At 37.5% G+C, this 22,759-nt stretch overlaps 1 protein-coding gene across 4 annotated transcripts in view; it reads right to left on the reverse strand.

Annotated features, from left to right (window-relative positions):
- The window catches only part of GUCA1C (guanylate cyclase activator 1C), a 125,452-nt gene that overhangs the window by 12,105 nt on the left and 90,588 nt on the right, over positions 1-22,759 (reverse strand). The window lies entirely within an intron of this gene.

Here is a 22,759-nt window from a genome sequence, read left to right on the forward strand (position 1 = left end):
CCAAACACCAGATGTCCCTTATTGGTCTCATCCCTAATTTTAACCCACATACTTTCTACCTGACTGTTTCTCAGAGGGAGCTCCTCACAGTCTATCCACACTTAAGCATAAAGGGCAACTCCCCCAGCTCTCCAATCTCACCATCCCTTCTAAAAGCTTATAGCCCTCAATGATGCTGTGCCAGTTATGTAAATCATCCCATCATGTTTCAGTGATTATACACAGCAGAATTTGTCCCTTTCATTTTAGAACACCTGTAGGCATGCAGGCATCAGGCTAATTTCAGAACAAGTTTCCACACAGGCAAAAATGACAGTCTGAGTGCCTTGATTCTGCTAGCGGAAGCTTCTGGCACTGCCCAACTCCTGATCAACCAAAGGCTGTTCAGAGATGTTAGGATCAGAGAAAGAGGACCAAAAGCAAGCAAGTAAAGCCTTAGGAGTCCAAGCTCAGTTCCCCAATATTGGTGAGGTTAGAAGATACGTGAGCTGGAGCTGGGAAAGTCTGGAGAAAAATATTCATGTTAAGAACTTACAACTAAATTGGTTTTAAGCAGAAGTTAGTCTAGATCAGGCTAATCACAATAATACAGCCCACATACTCAAAGGAATGGTGGCAAGGTCTGAGGATTTACCATCAAAAAACTGTTTTGTTTTTTTTTGTTTGTTTATTATGTGTTCTCTACATGCTTGAGAATAACTGTTTTGAAAACCTAGCTAGAAAGTAGCAAATGACAGGTGACATCTTCCTTTGTGCCGAACACATTAAGATTTACGTACAGCTAGACAAAGGCAAAATGGTGTAGAAAAATGGGGTGGTTCATTAGTTACGGGGTCTGCTAAGACTACAGTAATTTAATATTAGCTTTTTATGAGATGTTTTTTGTTCAGAATGTTGGCTTATGTACAATTGAGTCTGCTGACTTTTATTCAGTCAGGACAGCCTGCAAAGGAAAAGCAGGACAGTAAAAGAATGGCAGCCTTATGCAACAAGAATTAGTACTCAAACCCTGTAAGACTGAAAAGGCCATTATGCTTTGATTCCTAGAATAGTGTTGCTAATCTTCACAGATCCTTAAAAAAAAACTCTCACAGCTTCAAATTATTTGAATGCAGATTAAAAATAATTGACTTGGAAACTGTGAATACACAGCCAATGCAAAACAGTCCAGTTACTCAAGGGTGGGCTAGAACAGCCAGATCTGGGCATTTTGGCTGTGTAGCTCTCAAACATCGATTTCTGGTAGCGTTGATGCAGCCCTACTGAGATTGCTGCTGAGTTAGCCAGCCATCTCTTGCGGCACACAATAGTTACACATACAGAAAAGCATGGTTTCTATTCCTGTAAAACTCTTACTAATTGTAAATTCATCATCTTACTTAAGAGTACTGAGGACTCATATAATAACATACAAAACAAATTGGGGTCTTTTTTCAATTTTGCCACTGAAAAATCTCTAAACTGCACAGAACTCAACCCAACAGCAGGAAAATAGCTCAACAGACTTCATCTGGATTAGCAAGAATGCAAATATAGACTGTTCAGGTATTTCAAGCCCAGGGCTTAGAATGTTAAGCCACCTACCCTCCCCACGCCTTATACTATTACCCTCCCTCCCCTCTTAGACTATTACTTAAGCCTGATAATGCAGAGGGAAGCACTTAAGTATATATTGGCACAGGTCAAAGAGCAGATTACAACAGCTCAGAATAAATTGTGTGAAATTTATAGCTAATCCCGTATGCTCCTCCATTTCATAGTACTGATTTCTCCATTCTCAGAAAAGTAAAGGTGGATTTATTTTGCTCCATTTAATCTTCCCCAATTTCAACACGTCCCTGAGTCTGATGTTGGAGTTTGGGGCCTGAAGAGGACTCTAGATCTCTGCCAGGCTATGGCTGGAATCATCAGATTCCTAAGTAAACAAAGCTAACATATGTCACAGTGACAGAGGGGAAACTCTTGACATGCAAAGGCTGTTAGGTAAGGATGAAGGAAGAAGCAGGAAATTAGGAGGGGCAAATCATTACGTGGTTTTGTGATAGGTGCATACTCTCTGTTACATAAAGGGGCCAGGTTATATTGACCAAACTGTTATGCAAAGTTCTGCCTTGTCCAGATGAAGACGACCATTTTCTAAGCTTGGTGGCTTCGAAAATACCAGGCTTTCAGGATTGCTGGCAAAATTTGTGGAAATCCAAAATGCTAAGGTGACCAACGATTACATATTTTTTAAATCTCTCCTTCCCCCGCCATCTGCCCAACCCCTTGCAATCACTTACTATTTTCTTTCAAGGTTATTGAGCAAGGAGGGAGACAAGGATGTCACCAAGGCTTACAGCATGATAAAACAGTGTCTAGGAGAGCTGTGCAGAAGAAAATTTTGTGCTCAAATGATGTAGCCCTCTGCCATCATCTCTTGCATGATTCAGCTTTCTCCACCCCTCATGTTGAGCCTTTGCTTGTGCTTTTAGGAGCAACTTCCTCGATATATAACAAAGCTGTAGGTAAGACAGAGTAAACTAAAAAACACAACCATAACCACAAAGCCTTCTATTTTTCAGCAAATTTCTTGCTGACAGTTCAAGCAAACTTCTTTTTTGACAAACCTATAGAAAAAGAACTCCAAGGACATAGATGCATTCTAGGGGCAAGGATACTCTTTTTTTTAGTGGCAAAGACGCACTCTTTGGCAAATAATCACAGGTGCTCCTGCATCACATTTTAGGAATTAAAGTCTCAAAGGTTGTATGCAAGAAGAAGGTACATTTAGTGTCACTAATTGGGTTTATAACCAGGTTGGTTAAAACAGATCATCTGATTTCTGTTGCACTTTTTCTGCAATTCTTATTCCCAAAGCTCAGATCACTGACATTGTTTTCACCAACAAATATGTTAATCACAACTGCGCATACTTTCGGGCTTAAGCAATGCTTAAACAATAAAGGGGAAAAAGAACAAAATGTAAACTAGGAGTAGCCTTCATTTTATCTACTCATAAATAATAAGGCAATAAATAGAAATAAATGACGGCTGTCCTTTTGAAGAAAACTTAATATTTCTTAAAAAAAAAAAAACAAAAAAACAAAACCACAGAGATTAATGAACTCTTTCCCATTAAAATTACTGTTCTCTTTATCTATATAATAACAAACAGTGTTTAAAAGTAATTATGATTAAGTGTGCAAAGTTAATCTTCATTGCCTGCTCATATAATGTGACAAAATTACAGTGTTAGCTGGTAATGGTAGTAATATACTCAGTAATGACTGTAGAGTACATTCTAATTTGTTTATACTTAAATGAAAATTTCAGAGAAGCCCTACATACATTGTTACAGAAGTGTAATTGCTTCAGTTTTGTGCATGATTTTGGTCACTGAGTAGCTGCAGAGAAGACAGCTCTAAACCTTTCCTTATAATTTCCTTTTGTAAAGGACCTACTGGCTGGGCTGACTTAACCCATGAATCTCAGGTGCTCCAATGGGAACTGGACGCTGACCTCATTTTAAGATTCCACTTAAAGAACCAGCTTTTCCATGGTTGATGGTGCAGTGCCTTTGCCAGGAAATTACTCTGACCTAAAACTTTTAGACCAGAACTCATACCAACAAATCTCCATTTAAGAATTCAAAAATAATGACATTAAGCAAGGGGCAGTTCTACTAATAGTGATAAAATAGTCTTTAAGCTGGTAATGTCACACTATCACAGCATAAGTTAGTACTATTACAGCAGTAAGTCCTGTGACAAAGCACTAGAAAACAAAATTAGGGTTGCAAAATTGTACCAAAGATTGTCTGAAAGTTCTTAGAAAGTGAAAGAATACTACAGCTTTTTCACAATCAATATAAAACTGGATTTTAAAAAAATTCTAGAGGTAGTTAAGAAGTAGAACAAAGACATTCTTTAAGACAGACTATAAATGAGTAGCGTTTAGCGGAACCAGACTAAATAGTTATAGAGCATTGTTTCTATTCTATGAATTTTTTTAATAAGGGTACAGTATCTTTAAATGGCACTTAAGCACAGTGACAAAAATAATATAACTGCACTACTCTGAACACAGCGAACTATAATCTCATACTTACTTACAGTAATCAGACTAGTTACTTTATGTTTGAAATAAACTTATGCAACATTACTCCAAGATTAAGGCATAGCAAACTGTCCTGCTTTATTGGTTTTGTTGCTTTCATTGCACTGTGTCCAAAACTAATGCGAAAAGGATATTTACACTTACATGTCAACTCCAAAAAGCTAAAATATTTCAAGAAGTAAGAGCTGCAGACTTTGAAGTAAGTGCTGTAGACGTGTTGCTTCTGACAGAAAGACTATTTCTTGCTAATATATATCTCTGTTCTTATTTTAATCTAGCCCTTTGTTTAGAAGCTAATTAACTGATTGACACACAGGTTTTATTGCAGACTCTACAATGTGACAGCTATGATTGTTGCAAAAAGTGTTTTTTAAAGTATTTCCTGTTGTGCAAACTTAATTAGAGGCAATTGTGAGAATGAAGAAGGATTCAAAACCAGAAAAAGCAAGAATCATATTACTCTGAACAAAGCGATAGCACTATCCATGTGCAACACAAGAATCTTAAGTAGAAAAGATAAATAGTATGAAATGTAGTGTGTCTTTCCAAGAACAGTACCAGCCTACATGCCTACATGGCTCTTGACCACTTGCTGTAGTGTGTAATGCATTTGTTGCTGCTGCAGCCTTACATCTTTGGTTAAGCTGGTTGGTTAGAGTAAACTAGGACAAAAGTATTTGCCCTGAGAGTTTTTTCAGCCTGAAGAGATCCCTAAAATTATGCATGCAGCTGAACTTAAATTTGTGCAAATATTTGAAGACTTAGAATTTAAACAAACAAACAAAAGAAGTCTGAGAAAATATTACTATGGTTATCATCCATTGCCAACTAACTATCACATCTAATGTGAATCAATTTTGGTAATGTCTCCACAGATGAGGATGCAACAGTATAGGCAAATCCTTGGTTACCCTAGGAACATTTAGATGAAGACAGTGCAGGAAATGAAGCTCAACTGGAAAACAAAGTTTCAAGCAAAGGAGAGTTGGCAAAAACACCCTGAGTAATTCTAATTAAATTCATTGGGGATGGGAACAGTTAATGTGTAGGTTTCAGGTAGTGTTTGAAGTATTGCTCACCAGCAACTCTTTATGAGTTTTTTTATGCTTTCACAGGAACATGGAAGGCAGCTGTTGTGTAGTGATATGTAACCCTTGCATATTTGGGTCATGTTAAAAAAAAAACAAAAAAACAACATTTTCATATCAGTGAAAATATTTTTCTGTTTCTTATTATGATTAGGAATTGGGAAAAGTGGAGAAACAAAATAACCCAAAGTCATTTAGTTATATTAATCACCAAAACATATGAAAAATATTAAATATTTCTTTGTATGTTTTTCTGAGAATATGAGCTGCACTTCTTCTTTCACACAGAATTTCATGTTCAAATTACTTGCATTTCCTTCTGCTATGATATCCAAGAATAGAAACTTGCCTAATCCAATTCATGCCAACATAGCCCAAGAAGATAACATCTATTTATAGTTAGACCACAAATTCAGACAATGAAAAGTCTACCTGAAAATCTCTGAAAATCAAAATAATAAAGGCACAGAAGTACAGTAGGGAAGGAGCTAGGATGAGAAAATGAGAAATAGCAATCTGCCTCCCAACACTTGTCAGCACTGTGCAAAGTAGAAGGGGTGAAAAGAAACTTTTCTTCTTTGGAGGAAAATAAAAAGGTTTTATATTTAGTTTTCATTGCTACATACATCATTTGACACATAACTAAGTTCCACTGAAGTAACACATTTTTGCATTCCTTATTATCTGTTCTACATCAAATAATCTGCTCTCAGACAGAGGGCTTGAATTTTGGATGGCCCTTTGCGGAGCCAGGAGCTGGACTCCATGATCCTTATGGATCCCTTTCCACCCAGGATATTCAATGATTTGATGATTTCTTTTTGCAAAGGAACAAGATAATTTATGCCAAAATAAGCAACAAGAGAACTAACATAGCAGCATCCCATTTTCTGTATATTGTTTCGTATAATAAATGGCTGTATAAATGTCCTTCACAGGTTACAAGAACCCAATCAATCAATTCTTGCAATATTTGATCATTAAATTTAGAAGTTCCACATCTTTCTTCAAATTATAAGAAGTGGATGACAATGCTCTGTTCTTTTTTTATTTAAAGTGAGAAGGCTGTTTAGAATAAGTTTTAAGTAGTACCAGTGATGACTACAGATTTTACTCCATAATTCTGGTCAAGAGAAAGTAACACTTTCACTGAAATATCAATATAGCAGACAATTCTTTTCTAGGCATATTTTCTTCTTTAACACTGATGTAACATCATTTTGAATTATACAGAAATCTCTGAAATCTGTTATATATTCTCACAGAAAACCAAGTATACAGCAATATATTTGCCAACTACTTAAGTACTTTAAATAAGCATAACTGTTTCCTCTCTAAAATTCATCACTAGGCTACATAAACCAGGGCTGCCTGACAGTTATGCCTGAACTGAGATGCAGAGAGAGTAAAATAAGCACTTTAGCTTATTTTTATTTGCTACTTGTCTTTGGTTGTAGATTTTTCAATTTTTATTACAAATAGCTTGAGAATGAAGACCGTGATCATTTTTTCCATAAATGGCATAATTAACTATGTCATTTAAAAATGAACTTTTTTTGCACTTACATTTTAAAGAAAACATTATTTTGGAAGACTTCCATTGGTAAGCTGTGACAAAAGATAAACTCACCATTTATTATACTGCCAATGCCGTGATATAAATAATGCTTACAAGTATTAACATGTGAGCTGTGAAAAAACAACTACTGTGCTACCGCAATACAATTTTCCTGTTTACTGGCAACTTTTTGTTTAAATTAAAATCCTAAAAAGGAGAAAGATGTCTGTAACACACCAAAACTTGAAGGACTAAGGCTAGCCAGGAGGTGAAATGCAATGCAAAAATGCAAACTTTATTTTTTTTCCACACAAATCTCACTGGCTTCCTATGAGACTAATATTCCACACTTTGCTTGCTAGAAGTTTCAAACTGAGCATATAGGAAACAGATAAGAATGACTATGGACTTTTTAAGAGCGTTTGACCATCATATTCACAATGGAATACCCCAAGCATGGATGACCCCAACTTATCTCAAGAAGCATTAGGCTGCTATAATTGGAAGTGTAGATTAACCTCAGGCCTAACACTTTAACACAGCTTTCTGAGGAGATTCCTATTTGTATGAAAACAGAAGCCTGAAATAGAAGTGAGAAATAAATATTTTCTCCTGACAACGTAGGACTTGATTAAATGACTTAAGTTTTCCAAAATGAGTTTCTTTAAAGCAGGCCACAGATGATATAATAGCTTCAGCAACAGAAGTCATGACTGTTTTAAATCATAAAAGCTCCACTTGCAAACCATGATATTGTCTGGCCACAAAAAGTTAGACAAGGGAAAAAAACAGGTCATGTATCTATAAATGTCAGGCGAAATATGAGAGAAAGTTCAAGTTTGCCTAGCTAAACAGCTCTGATATATAGAAGGAAAGAAAAAGGAAAATATTTATATCAAGAAACTTTATATACTCCAGTGCTCACTGTGATAACAACCCCTATATTAGAAAAAAACAACCAGACAAGAGTGAAAAGCCTAGGAAATCAAATTTTGAATACAAACTTGAGAAATTTCTGTAGTTCTGAGTGAAACTGAATGTGGGCAAAAGCCCAAATAATCAAATTATTTCTGAATCTATATGTATTGTTCATGCAACTATTCACATGCATTAACTTCGGTGGTTTGCAGATGAAAAATTATCATCTGTTTAATACTGTGCAGTGTCTAAATGTTCTACATAATACTGTAGAAAGTTAATGACCCCTTATTTGTAGAATTGTAGTTGCTATTCAAGAGACCCCAGTGCAATACTGCCAGTAAGCTTTCCATTGACCACTCACTCTTCACATATCTGTTCTTAACTAAAAGCACTTTTCAAGATGAAAGCATATTTTTCCACCAGAATCCTCTATAGATGAAAAAAGCTGTATAAAAGGTAAAGGACAAAAAGTGAATATGTGGAATGAGAAGATCCACTTATTTTACTTTATCAATAAAGCATTCCTTTCTCCTGCTCTAAGAGGCTGCTTTATTTCCCAGCTTCTCCACATAAAAACCATCATAGACATATACTTGAAAAGTATTTGATTGATATTTGTTATGTCTAAAACTATGCCTTAAAAATAGTGGTTATCAGTCTTGAAAAAAAGAGTACTGTTATAATATTAGAAAAAAAAATCAGAAATTCAGGCTGTAACAGAAAGGCAATCATTATACTTGCACAGAAATAAAAATACAGCAAATCTGTTGACATAGGCTCAGGTTATAATTCCTACATCTCTAACTCCTAGCATTACAGAACAGAAACAGAGGGGAAAAAAAAAAAAAAAAAGTAGCAGAAAATACTCTCTTGTATTGGCTGTACAGCCATACTCTGCTGTCTCACAAGGACATATTTCTGAAAAGTGCAAAGGTTAGTAATTTGATGGGTAGCAAAGCAATTTTTCTGAGATACTGAATTCCTGGCCAGTATCCTATTTTTCCATCCTTTCCCCATGACTTATCTTGTTTCAGTGGATGAAGATGAGGATAAAGACAGTGACAGGTAAAGTTTAGAAAGAAGTAACAAGAATGTTCCCAGTAAAAGAGGCAAGTTCCTCACACAGATGAAGCAGTTGAGATCTTTCAGGACAGAGATCCAAGAAGCTATGTTAAAAAGACAGCATGTCCTGCAGCTAACGGTCCCAGCATGGCTCCTCCTGCCTCCTTCTGCCATGCGATATGTACTGTCCCTTTATGTTTAAAACACATTTATTAAGTACCTGTTTGCATCTGCTCACTAATTCTTATGGGAAAAGTTACTTCACTGTCTGGCAGCCTTACTGCTTCATGTATGAGTGATGAGTGTCTGCAGAGCAGGGTGACAAAACTCTGAAACACCATACAGAGAACTGACCATTAGCAGGGTGTTGCCATTTTGTGTCCAGCCATTGCCCTGGCAACTAAATGTGAGCAAATTCTCCCTCTGAAACCCACATTTATTTCACTCTTCACACTTCTACATCAATCCAGAATCTTAAGGTCTGAAAAATCTGCAGAGCATGTGTTGGTAGATACACTGCAGCACTGTGGTGAGAACCTACCAGCATAAAGCAATCCTCAAGACAGACCAAAAAATGCCCCACACTTGTCTGCCAGTCAGGCAGTTTATGATATCTTTTACCTTCTTCCTTCACAACCACATAGTCTAAGGTCACCTACACCTCATGAAAGGTGCTACAACAAATACTAGATGGACAGAGTTTTGACATTGCCTGTTCCCTAACAGGCAGCTACATTAGGGAGAGCAAACTGCAATCACAAGCACTTATTGCAGTAGCTGGAAGAGTAAATTGGAATTATAGCCAAGAGAATTTGCTTTACCTCCTCATTCAGTCTATCAAGTCTTGTAATTTGCACGCTGTGTATTATCTCCTTATCTTAATTACATTTTCCTCTTTGCCATATACTCAATACAGTACTTCGGGCAAATTTGTTTTTCTGTGATGCGCTTCACTGGCTAAGTAGAGATCATATTTTCCCTTTTGTCTAATATTGTTGTGAAAAAGGAGTTCATTAACTTTGTATTTGATCGTATGAATATTTTTATATACTCACATACAAGCATTGGATAAGCAGTGGATAGAAGAATCACCAGTGAACCTCAAATTACATCTCATCTTTAGAATTGCTTCTTGACATTTTTAAAGCGTTCCTGGAAAAGTACTAGCAAGAGTTCTACTCAAAGTCCACAAAGGACGGTCCCACCTCTTGGCCTCTGGTGCACCACAGCAGCAACCCTGTCCACAAAAGCAGTTTTTTGAACAGAGCACAAAGAAAAGCCTGAAGGCTACAACTCACAAGCAATAGTTTACGATTAAAAAAGAAAAGAAGATTTACCTGGTTCAGATCAAAGATATCAAACACTCGTTTAATGTATAGATCTCCCTGTGGATCCAGCCCTTGCAGATCAAGGAGTTTCTTGAATTCATGCAGGCTAAGTTGCCCGGATGGGCACTCTCTCATAAATTTGCTGTAATAATGGTGCATCTCTGGGATAGGGCCATCACCTGGTAAAGATTCATTGGCACCCATATTATTAAGCAGATGTCTCTTTTACTCTATTGACAATTGTGTCTCCCAGGTTCAGAGTCTTGCACATCACCAGAACTCAGGCAAGTAACTGCATTTAAAGGGCCGCAGTAAACCTCTTACAGCTAAGCTTCTCTTTTTACTTAGTGACTCTTTGAACCCATGTGAGATTACCTTTAATGCCTGGTCCTAAACAAGATGGGATTTCATAATGTGGTTAAAGTAGAAGTTTAGATGACCAGACTCAAATAATGGTTCGTGAAAATCCAAACTCCCACTAACTACAAATATACACATTAGAAAAATTGGGAGATTCTCAAAGTGGTTGGCTAAGAACAATTAGCAACACATAAAAGTCTAATCCTGGACTAGCTGCAAGAAATAGTTATAATTTATGCCATAAATAAGGATGAAAAAGTTGAGACACCAAGTGGGCAACTCACTGTTACATCTTCACTGTAGGAATATTAAAAGGCTTTCTAAACACAATCTTTTGGACTCTTCCTTCAAGCACTTCTTACCATGGATATGCTAGTGATTTCTTGCACCTGTGTGCAATTGCACCATATTTGCTCCATCAAAGCATGATTTCCAAGTAAAATATAATTTTCTGGTCATCAGCATAGTGATAGATCTTGAACAAAAGAGGAATATTTTACGTGAATTTCTTCAACAAGAATCAGCTCAATCTGCTGATTAACTAAAAGGTCCCTTGTTGTAGGTCTGTGCTGTAGTCCTGCTTTTTGTTTTATAGCTTTCTGTACAGCTTTTTACAGGAACTGAATTATTTCTTCCTCTGTAAGATCAGGGAAGGGACTGGGTATCAATAATACTTCTCTACTGATTAGCTTCTATATAGGGAGATGAGCAGCTCAGGGGCATTACTGGAGCTACAAATAGTAGTGTAAAACTATAGGATGTTAGAGACATAGGAACAAGGCACTCCCACTCATTCTTTTCATTTGCAATCACATGGTGAAGTTAAAGAGCACAGTCCTGTGAGATGCTGAAAAACAGCAACGCCCCTCCAACCGAAAGAGACCAGAGAGCAATCAATATTTCATGGGACTGGGCCTATTTTTAAAGAGATTCCACTTGATCTTCGTGGGTTTTGCTAAAGCTCTCTCCACAGGAACACTGTGAAGTTCAATATCATATACTGTATAGTAAGGTATATGGGTAAGAAAGCTGCGCACTCCTCAAAAGTGCTCAAGAACTTATGAAGACTGAGCAGGAAGACAAACATTGTCCCGACTTCAGCCAAAGTTGGTTCAGTAGGCAGAGCATATACAACAAACTAGGTGGTGGTAATGCAGTCATTTCACCAGAGACCAGCTCTGATTCCTAGAGCTTCTTCATGATGCCAAGGATGGACTGTGGGGATGCATCCAGGTCTGCTGAGTTTGTGGGGCCAGGGGGTGCAGGGAAGGGCCCCAGACTGAATGAACACTAATAAGAGAGAGCAGGAGAGTCCATACAGGACTTAGACCATATATTGGAGCTGGAGTCTCTGAGCTGAGGCAAAAAAAGGAGGGGACATAATACGATCCCATCCATGCCACAAAAAAGGTCTTCTCTGCAGAAGGAAGAGCGTCCTAGCTTACATCATAGCTTATATCCACTGCCTGTCTGCAGATGAGTGTAAGGTGGGGCAGTGGTGAGGAAGAAAAAGGAAGCAAGGACAAGAGAGGTGAAGGGAAATAAGCAGACAAACCTTTTGGTTATGCACAGTGACAAAAATCTCATTTTTTCTTCCTCAGTCATCATAACCTGCACTTAAAGCAGTAGCCAACCACTGTGTCAAACACCACAGAAAGACAGAACCAGGGATTTGATTTAGGCTGCTAACTTCATGAAATGAGATTAGTTAAACACTGTCCTTCTCCTTACATCTCTTCTCTCATTCAATGGCAGCTTTCTTCACATCAATGGCATCTCTTCACGTCACCTTCTCCAAAACCTGGATCCCACTTAGGCAAAAAGAACTTGGGAGCTGCCCACATCAGTTGATCCCTCTCCACTCCCTCCCATATTTCTCACCCTTCCACACCAAAACAAGTCTAAGGAAAGCATATCCATGATGTCTGAGGCACGTGAGAAAGAATTCTGCATTGACTTAAAGATAGGGCCTTAGAAATCAGACTTTTGTCAGATTTTGCACTTTCTCATAAAAAGTGTGTAAGGAAATGTTACTTTAAAATCATTCCAAGTTTACTTTAATATTTGTTTTCAGGATTACCTGTTTTCATTTAATAACAATAACTAAAATATTTGTAAAAGACAGCAAAAATGCCTGAAGAAAGAGAGATCTGATTTATAATTCACTCTCACAGCATCCTTCACCCCGAGTGAGGGACTGAAGCAGTATATAATAGCTAATATTACACCTGACAAAAAAAAAAAAAAAGAAAAAAAAAGTGAGTTTTATGGAGCACAAAAAGGCAAAAATTTATAGCCTGCTGCATAGTTTGACAGCACTTAATAAACTCACAAAGTGTGTGCTGAGATAGTAGAAGTTCTACAGAAATTGCCTATTCCTGAAGCCAATGGCAATGGAACATTTCTACTTTTATAAACAAAGAAAAAAAGAAAAAAAGGAAAAATGTCATAACAACAAGGAATTGAACTGAAGAAACTAATATAGCAAAGCCATCTCAAAAGCACTAAAACAATGGGTATAGAGTCCACCATGTATATATATATGAGGGAAGCCCAGTGAAGCAATTTCAAATAAGCAATCTGTGTCAAAATGAACTGACGCTAAATTATAAAAATAAAATTTCAATATCTATTAAAATCTACACTGGAGATGGCAAGAAACTTTCTGGAGCTTGTACAATGTTTTACGATTTAAGAAAGAAGTACATACCAGTAAGAGGGAGACCATGCATTTGCACTGAAAATGACAGTCCTATAATAAAGATTACTGGTTCCAGAACAGACTGCTGCAAAGCTGAAAGAACACAAGGCACACAGAAAATACACTCTGTAGGTAAAGCAAAATTCTCTCTGTAGGCAAATATGATACAACAAGATAAAAGTAGATTCATGAATCCTGCTCTGAAAATTGTATTAAATCTCATCAGTTTTGAAAGGGATGATGCTATTTGATTTCTTTACAAATTATTAAAAAAAAAAAAAAAAAAAAAGTAGCTCCTTTGACATAGGTTAAAAATAGTGGTTGCTCCTCTTTTTTCTTCTTCTCTTCACAACAGGATGATCAGGAACAACCTTGATAAGAAAAATGGCAGAAAAACAATAAAGACATTCTTTCTCACTTGGGTATTACGAAAGTGGTGGCGATTGCAATTGTAAAGAGCAGATGCTAAATCCCTGTGTTGTGAAACAAGGTCACACATCTTCAGTCTGTGATATATTCAACTGAATACTACCTATATGAAGTGTAAGAAAAAAAAAAAAAGACAGCCGTTAGTGCTTGAAGTAGCAATTACCAAGCATTAAATGCACTTGAATAAAAATCACATTGTTATCTAAAAGTTGTGTCACCTTTGCCTATTCACTTTTTTGTCGTCTTGATTTTTTAATCCATTCAGGCTCTTACCAATGCTTTTCCTTCCTCAACAATTCTTACCTGCCATTTGTTCTGAAAAGTGCCATTTCTCTCTCCCGCATGATTTGGCTTTGCTGCTGGACTTTGCCTCTCTTTTTCTTCTTGCATTCCTTTTCCTTCTTGTGCTTTGCTGCTATCAGATGATGTTGTACTGTTACTGAGAGCCTATAGACACCTGCAGCTGCTGTTTATCGTCACAAGGCATCTGTCACTGCTTGTTTCGGTTGTAAAGGGGAGCTACCTACAAAGCACCACGGAAAGCCACATTGCAAAATTTCTCATATCCCTGTCTAGCCGTCTGAGTTAGGAGCATATTTCCCTTTTTCCATCCTGTCACCTTCCACCATCACTGCCATCTTCGCACATGCATATAGCTACTTCTCATCCCTTGCTCACCTCCTTCTTAAACAAGAAAGCTTTGCTGGTGAAGCAGGTTTCTAGCAGGACATAAGCTCCAATCTCTCTTTCAGGAAGGAGAGGATTCGCTAAATTCCTGCTAACTCTGGCATCAGGAGCAGGAAAAGAAGGGTTTTCACTGTTTCCTATGGTTTCAAACTATGGTGTATGCATCAAAGTGTGTAGGGATAGGTGTAGTTACTTGATTATTCTTTAAATGAAAACGCCAATCAAGCAGCAGTACAATTTTGTCAGTTAACAAAGTTCATTCTCTGCCTTCTATTATATGCCTACATACAATGAATTTCTTGGGATTGTGTTTAAAACAGAAGGCAGTGACCATTTAAAAGTACATCTACAGAAGCCTTTTGTGTTTGATCCCTTTGTATACTACTATTACAATATCTACGGTTATTCCTGACATGGAGATTGTAAGAATAGCACAATGATACATGCACAGCTGATGAGATAAGCAATTGTGCTTACTTTGTGTGTAGTCTAGCCTAGGCTTTTTTTGTCATTAAATTACACACTTAAGAGATACAATTCTGCTGATCTGGTTAGCTACACACTACAGCACACCAAGGTCTATAAATAATCAGCAGACCGTGCATAATGATATAACATACTTAGTGCAGAACCATTTGTAGTGCAGCTGTTTTCATTTGAAAGATAAGAGGTTACATCAGGCTGGTAGCCAGTCACCAGCAGGATTCCCAAGGGCACCATTTTTCAGGCCAGTTGTCTTTAAAGTGACTTGGATACAGGATTTTGAGTGGTCCTGTGTGGGGCCAAGAGTTGGACTCAACTATTCTCATGGGTGCCTTTCATCTCAGGATATTCTATGATTCTACTCTGGCACTTTATGTAGACTTCCAATTTGCACTTAACACAATAAGAGGCCCCTTATGAAGCTGTTTATTTTCATTAAAGTTTCTAGTTGCCAATAGAGGTATCCTTGTAAGGTAGATCTGCATACAGGTTCAGGAAGAGTTTCTTTTTGAGTCTACTGCAAATTTAATGATTTTCCTGAACTGGCAAGAGCTTAGAATCATAGAATCACAAGGTTGGAAACGACCTACAAGATCATCTAGTCCAACTGTCTCCTCATCACCATTGCCACCACAAGCACTAAACCACATCACGCAGCACGTCATCCAGACGCCTCTTGAACACTGCCAGGTTCAGCGACTCCACCACCTCCCTGGGCAGCCATTCCAGTGCCTGACCACTCTCTGAGAGAAAAAGTTCTTCCTTATGGCTAATCTAAACCTCCTCTGATACAACTTGCGGCCATTACCCCTTGGCCGCAAGTTGTATCAGAGGAGGTTTAGATTAGACACAAGGAAAAACTTGGGCTTGGGCTGTGCCTTGTTGCGAGGGCATCAAGGAACTGCTATTAGGACTGGTAAGCTCTGATTGAAGATAGAAAAGCAGTGTGAATTGTCCTGATTCCAAATGGAAGAAACAAAAAGATCCCACAAATCCCTCAAACAGTCATATGGTGATAATCTGAGGAAAACCAATCAAATACTTGATATTGGAAAAAAATTAAATTTAATTTAATATCAGTTTCCAATTACCTGTAACTGCCATTAGTTTATTAAAAAAAAAAATCATTTTCAATTTAGGTTAATAAATTCTTCTTTCAAGAGTTCCAAAAATCTTTGTATTAAGGGTTATATATCTGAATTAACTCCAACCCCAATTATATTTTGATGCCACAGGCTGTTTTCATAAAGGATTTTGGCTTAGACAAATTGATTTTTTCTGGTTAATAATGTTACATATAGCTCTTTAAACAACTCTAAATCATTGCTGCTTCTTTTTATCTGCCTACGCAGCACAGCTATTTGGAAGAACTTCATCTATTAAAGCATCCTTAATTTTCTTCCCCCACCAGCAAAAAAAAAAAAAAAAAAAAAAAAAAAAAAAAAAAAAAAAAAGAAAAAATCCACTGAGTTAAGCATTTTTAAGCATTTCAGAAGAGAGAAAATATAGCCAATAGAGAGAGACATCAGTAAACATTTAATTAAAAGGAGAGGTTGTCTTCTCTAATTAGGTACCGTTGCTTTTATCAGAGATGCTCTCCTTGTTGCCTTAAGCCTTACCCAAGCCTAGCTTGCATCTCCTAGTGGCTGCAGTTAGCAATGCAGTAGTTTTTCTACTGCTAAAAAGCAGTTGCAAATTAGTGATGAGCACTTCCTGTCCAAGTGCTCTCCTAAGCCTGGGGGAAAAGTGAGCTCTGTAGCGTGAGACCCTAACATGCCATTCCTGTTCTCTTCTTTTTCCTCTTACTGCAGCTTGGGAATCTACCACATTTATTCCCACATGGTTTGGTTTTTTTTTGTTCTGGTGTCAGCTCTGTTTCTGGTGAAGAATGAGTCTGTCACTAAGATTTTAACTATGTTTTCAATACTTCTTCTCTGCAACCTGCATTTCTGTTTCACAAGGGTTTGAATTAATACACTAAGAAGAGATCAGACATTATTTATTCTTCCCACTCTTCAAACAGTTATTTCTCTCTCTTTAAATGTGTACCTTGTTTTTGTTCTTTTGATATATGTATTAAATATATATATATATATTTAACTGTTTTCTTATTTCCCCTCCTAGAAGACTGGTATCAGCTTTATTCTTGTCTAATCCTATTTTTTATTCTGCTTTATTTCACCACACATCTCAATTCTTTCAATGTCTTTTCTACAAGAAATAACATCATCTTGGAAATTCTGATTTATGGAATTATTCAAGTTTATCTTCCTCCCTTGATCAGACTTGCACATTCCTTCTTGGTTATTTGTTTGTTTCTTTGTTGTTTCCCCAGGAAATAAATATTCCATACTATTGTTCCACAAACTTTCCAAATGAGAATAAAAACAGATAATATTAGATAATAGAATAAAGAAAAAAAATAAGATTCACTGTAATGATCCAAATATGCAGCTGAATAAGCCTGAAGAGATTTCACTTTGGAAACAGTGGGGAAAATAATTTTTTAAAAAAAGAATGAAAAAGAAATATTCACACAACATTTCAACAGTGAAATTGGGGAATTTGATGCTTTCAAGACTCTAGGCCAGTCCTACTTGCAAGGAATCAAATATTATTTGGTAGATTTTTGAAGAGCTCTTCTCTTAAATAACCTCAGTGACATAAGAAAGAATCCAACAAATCAAGTTTTCTCCATTTAAGCAGTGTTTCAGAGCTACTGGAAATTAATGAGAAAAAGAATCCTGGTTATCTGTCTCTTCTTATTTGTTATCACTAGGCCAAAGTCTTCTACTGTGCATACTAATATCTGCATTTCATGATGAAAATAGTCCAAGAAAGTTTCTTACCTGGTCCATGTAAAAAATGTGAAACACTTGCTCAAGATATCAGTTTGTCCGAAGGTTTGTATCACAGAAACCATGTGTTGTCTTAAATTCATGGAGAGCAAGTAATTCAGAAGGTCAGTCGTTCATAAAGCTCTTAAACCACTGACTGTTTTCTGTTGCTGCAAAATCATCAGCTGATTCTTTGGCACCTGTAACATCGTCCACTCTTCTTCTTCATCCACACCACACTGTGAATACTTGCACAATGCTCCTGTGTGCTCTGGCTTGTTGCCAGCTAGAATTGAACCACAATCTAGGAGCTGCAAAACTACCATAAACCTCTCAAAGATCCCTGCAGATCTAGATTAGATAAAAATAGAAACTCCATAGGATCATCCGCTGTGATCCGTCTGAACCAGACGGATTTGTCAATAAGCATATACTTCTCCCTTGCCAGAGCTACCTTGACACCTCAGTGAGTTAGTTCTCAGGGCTCAACTTGCATCTGTCTTGAAGACATGAGATTTTTGCTTGTGTTGTGTACAAACCTGCTTCAGGTTTCCAGCCTTGGTACTCTTGCAAAGCTTTCAATACTTTGCACTAAAAATGCTCTGGCTGTGATAACTTTTGAATGCTTCACAAGCAGCTAAATGGTGCTGCCATGTGCTTTGTTTGGATGGCTTCTCTTTCAGCCCTTTGGAAAACAAGGAGAAAAACAAATCCTGCAAAATACTAATAATATATATTGGGACTGTAGTGTATGCTAGAACGTGTTTATCCAACTGAAAGACCATACAGAACATACTGGAAGATAGCAACGGCATTAGAAACAAATGTTCTGAAAATCTCTTACAAGAGATATCAGGTTATTTCAGTAAGAGAAGTGGTGAAATTCACACATGAGAATGAAAGTACATAAATCAGTGCTAGTGAAATTTAGGAGAGGAACATTTTAATTGAAAGCAGACTCTTCATGACTCTCCAATTCAAGTACGTGCTTTGAATTTGACTTAGATCCTATCTAACCCAAGAATGAGTTAAATACTTACCACATCATCTTGAGGTAAAAAGAACTAGGAATATGCCCTTATATATCTATAAAATCCTGAAACAGCAGAAATAACAGAAGTGTAATCAAATTGCTTCATTTGCGTAATGCATTTAACACTCATGTTCTGTTCACACAATCTCAGATAATGCAGTGATGCAAACTAGAGTATTTAAAGCATGTATCAGAAAGTGGAAGTTGATAAAACTACCTCCAGCAATTTCGGGTTCAGAGAGAAGTTTGCAGTACACTGATGTCCATTATTTGCTTGGAATCTCAGTTCTTAAATGCCAAACACATACAGCAAGATATTAGATTGCAAATTTGTTTTTGCATTAAATAACATCAAAGATCTGGCAAGTGATTTTTGCCATCATGGCAATAAACAAAATCTGGTCCTCTGGCAGAAGAAAAAGTAACATATAGATTTTAGAAGAAACAAACAAACCATCCCTGCAGTTTGCAACTTTGAAGTACAATTGCATCACAGTAGGCAAGACAGTCTGAACAATAATGAATAACTTTTGGCATTTCTAAATGCTATGACACTTGAGAATTTTGATTTATAAGAAATTTCTTTCACAAACTGACAAAATACATACTTCTTTATTCTATTAAGAAGTAAACAGTTTCTGCTGACCAAATGAGGTAGGCTGATTTTCCACTGAAGAGGAGGGCAGAGAGCCTTGGTTCTCCTAAGGTGCAAAGAGCTGAGTCATTTTGTAATAAGATCCTTTGGCTCAGCAAGGAAGGGAGTCTTAAGCTGGATTTTTGCATTAAGACCAGAATCCAGAAGACAAATGCATTTTGACTGTATAGCACATAAGTCATACTCCTGTTAGGGAAGCATCAATATGGTCAGAATGATCAAAAACAGCATGAGGATACCATTTCTGAGAAAGCTCACTGCAAACCATAAAAATCCCCTATGAATTACTCTTCACGTGGCTGGTATGCCAGCAGGTCACTGTTTCATATAAATTGGCTGAAGATTGTAGAATGACTTCACAGGAAACATTCATTACATCGGATATCACATCAAACGAAACAGATCCAGTGTGAATTCCAGAAGAGAAGCTCATGAAATGCTGGCACATGGATAGAAAGCTCCTCATAGAAACATAGAATTACCCAAGCTAGAAGGGCCCCACCAAGATTACCCAGTTCAACTCCGGGCTCCACCCAGCACCAACCAAAATCCAAACTCAGTCTGAAAGCAGTGTCCAAATCTCCCTCGAACTCCAGCACTTGGGACCATGCCCACCGCCCTCTGGTGCAGGCCGTGTCCTTAACCCCCCATCGCTGTCACGCAGAGCAGAGCTCAGCACTGCCGTTCCGCTCCCTGTGAGGAGCTGCAGCTGCCATCAGGTCTCCCCTCAGCTCCTCTGCTCTGCTCTGAACACACCCAGAGACCTCAGCTATTCCTCATATACTTTGCCCTCTGGACCCTTCTCCACTTTTGCAGCCCTCTTTGTCTTTCTCACATTGTGGCACCCAATGCTACACCCAGTGCTGGGAGTGAGGCAGTACAGCACAGAACACAGCAGGACAACCCTTTCCTTTGCCCAGCTGGCAGCGCTGGGCTTGATGCACTCCAGGGGGATTTTACCCTTATATAAAGGGTTTCCATTGAGATGCTCACAAGACTTTACGTAAGAGAAGACTAAGACTAAGTTGCAGCTCATCTAGATGTCGCATGCATCTGAATCTTTTGTAGCTATACTGTTGGAAAACACTGGAGTTCAGTTAATGCATTTCCTTAAGCTACTACATTACATAAATGGATTGCTTAAGGAGAAAAATTTGACAGCCTTTTATCTGGGAGTAGATGTCACATTTTTAGTAACATTCCCGACTGCAAAAAGATAAAGATGGCACAATCTCAGGTATACGGCTATTGTAAATGTGTGCTGACAACCCTGCCTTCTGAGAAACCTTTCCTTGCCTTTCTGCTGCAACAGCTCAATTAAGAAAATATACAATAAAATCTATGCCTCAGATTACAGTAGCTAATGGCAGACTGTTAAAACATCTTGCAGAACTGGAAATGAAGATCAGATCTTTAGCTGGAGCTTATTATTAAATAATGAAGTTAAGAGCTTAGCATATGCAGTTTTATAGGGGATTTCATGAAGCTCTAAAGGCCAAATTGTTGTTTAATTTCATCAAAATGGGGGGAAGACTTCCAAATAGATAAAATATTGAAACATCTTTTTCTGTCTAACATGGAACATTAATTAAACAAGCTCTTCTGGGAACAGCAAAAAAAAGCCTACATTTATGTTGATTGTCTACTCCTGCTATATCTCTTAACCCTGGTGCATCAGCTCCACTCTGTATTTTCACCAGGCAAAAGAAAATAACTGCCTGATTATTTTTCCTGCCAGCTGCTGCTATGAACAACAAATAAAAGCAGAATTCTGTATGAGTAGGGCAATTACTGTGGGTTGACCCTGCTACCCAGCTGCCAATTTTAAAACAACTTTAGGATGGAATTTGTTGAAATTTCTACTCTTTGAAATTTCATTGAAGTATGCCAAGTGAGTAAAAAGCTATAGATTGACAAGAATGGGGGATTAGAGACTGCTAGATGGGAACAGGTAACAATAAAACTTCAATGTGTGTATAATGTGACAAGTTTAAGGAACTTAACATTCACCAGTTAACTTGAGCAATCTACTCCTTGGGTGCTAAGCTACTTGGATGGTAAAGGAAATTCTGTGATCCATAATTGTAAAAAACAACCAATCAATTAAAAGACATCCCTACTTTTAAAAAGCTGTCCCCTTCATAGATTGGAGTCTGTCCCCTTCTTTCTTATAACACCTCTATGGATACTGAAAGGCTGCTACTAGGTCTCCCCATAGCCTTCTCTTCTCCAGGCTGAGCAGCCCAGCTCTCTCAGCCTGCTGTCAAAGGGAAGCTGTACCATCCCTTGGATTGTTTTTCTGGCCTTCCTCTGGAAATGGGCTTGTCCTTATACTGAGTGGCTAGCTGCTTTGGCCAAAATACTTGTTTCTTATGGAATCACCCTAGACATGGAAAGTTATTCTCCATAACTATAATTTGTTGGATTTTAATACTTGAAGTATGTAAAAAACAACAATCATCCTTTATAATTACATTCTCAATACCATGAGTATTATAAACAAGTGAAGAAAACTGTTACAATTTCAATCATATTTAGTAATTCAAGGGCTACAAATATTCAGAGAAACTGAATGAAATGAGGTGGTAAAGAGCAACTGTACCTTTAAGTTTTGTGACCTAACTTACTGCCTGTACTGGTTTCACCATTTACTGAGTAGAATGGGTATTTTCAAAGATAAGGGCCAATGTCAACAGAGGTGACAAGTTCTTATGAGCATATCTGTTGGAGCAAAACTATTCCAAAAGATGCTTTCTTCTTCTCACCATCTCTCACTCAGTTTTTCCACACCAAGAGGCCAGTTTCCTGATGCCTCTAGTTGGTCTTGCACTGGTATGCTATCTTCTTCACAGAAACCTGATTTGAAGAACTGTTTATTTCACATTCTGGTTTTCTGAAAAGTAACTGAAGGTCAGGGCTCAATTTTCTGATACAATAATGCTTTTACTTATTTATGTAGTAATCAGTTTTCACACCATAATGGGCTCATCCTTTCTTTCAGCTGTAAGCTGACTTTGATTGTTGTTTTACTATTGACAATTCAGCCTAAATGTAATTTTAGTCAAGGACAAACACTTCTGTAGGGGTTACAGATGACTCTCCACTTCTTTTGTAGTATTTAATAAAGTGACACTTTGGCTCAGAAAGGAATAACAAGGCACAGTTTTCCGTATGGGTCTCACGGCTAGAAGGAATCCAATGAACTTTGAGTTGGAAGAACAAATTATGACAGCACAACCAACAGCTGCTAGAAGCCCTTGGGTTCACTTGGGATGTTAAAATTGGGAAGAGGGATTAAAACTAGACAAATGTGTCTTTGGAAAAGGTAAATAGGCTGATACCAGTCTAAGCCATTATAAGGTGCTCAAAAAGAGCATAGAAACATTTTATCTGGTGATGGAAGAAACCCCATTGCATCTCTGTTGCACATTCTTAAAGCAGTAACACTGAGTGATCCAGTCTAAGACTTAGTGCTCTAAAAATATTTTTCAAGTAAACTAATGTAAATAAACTCCAAAT

This window comes from Lagopus muta, chromosome 1 (genome assembly GCF_023343835.1).
Source record: "Lagopus muta isolate bLagMut1 chromosome 1, bLagMut1 primary, whole genome shotgun sequence".
Classification (NCBI taxonomy): Eukaryota; Metazoa; Chordata; class Aves; order Galliformes; family Phasianidae; genus Lagopus; species Lagopus muta.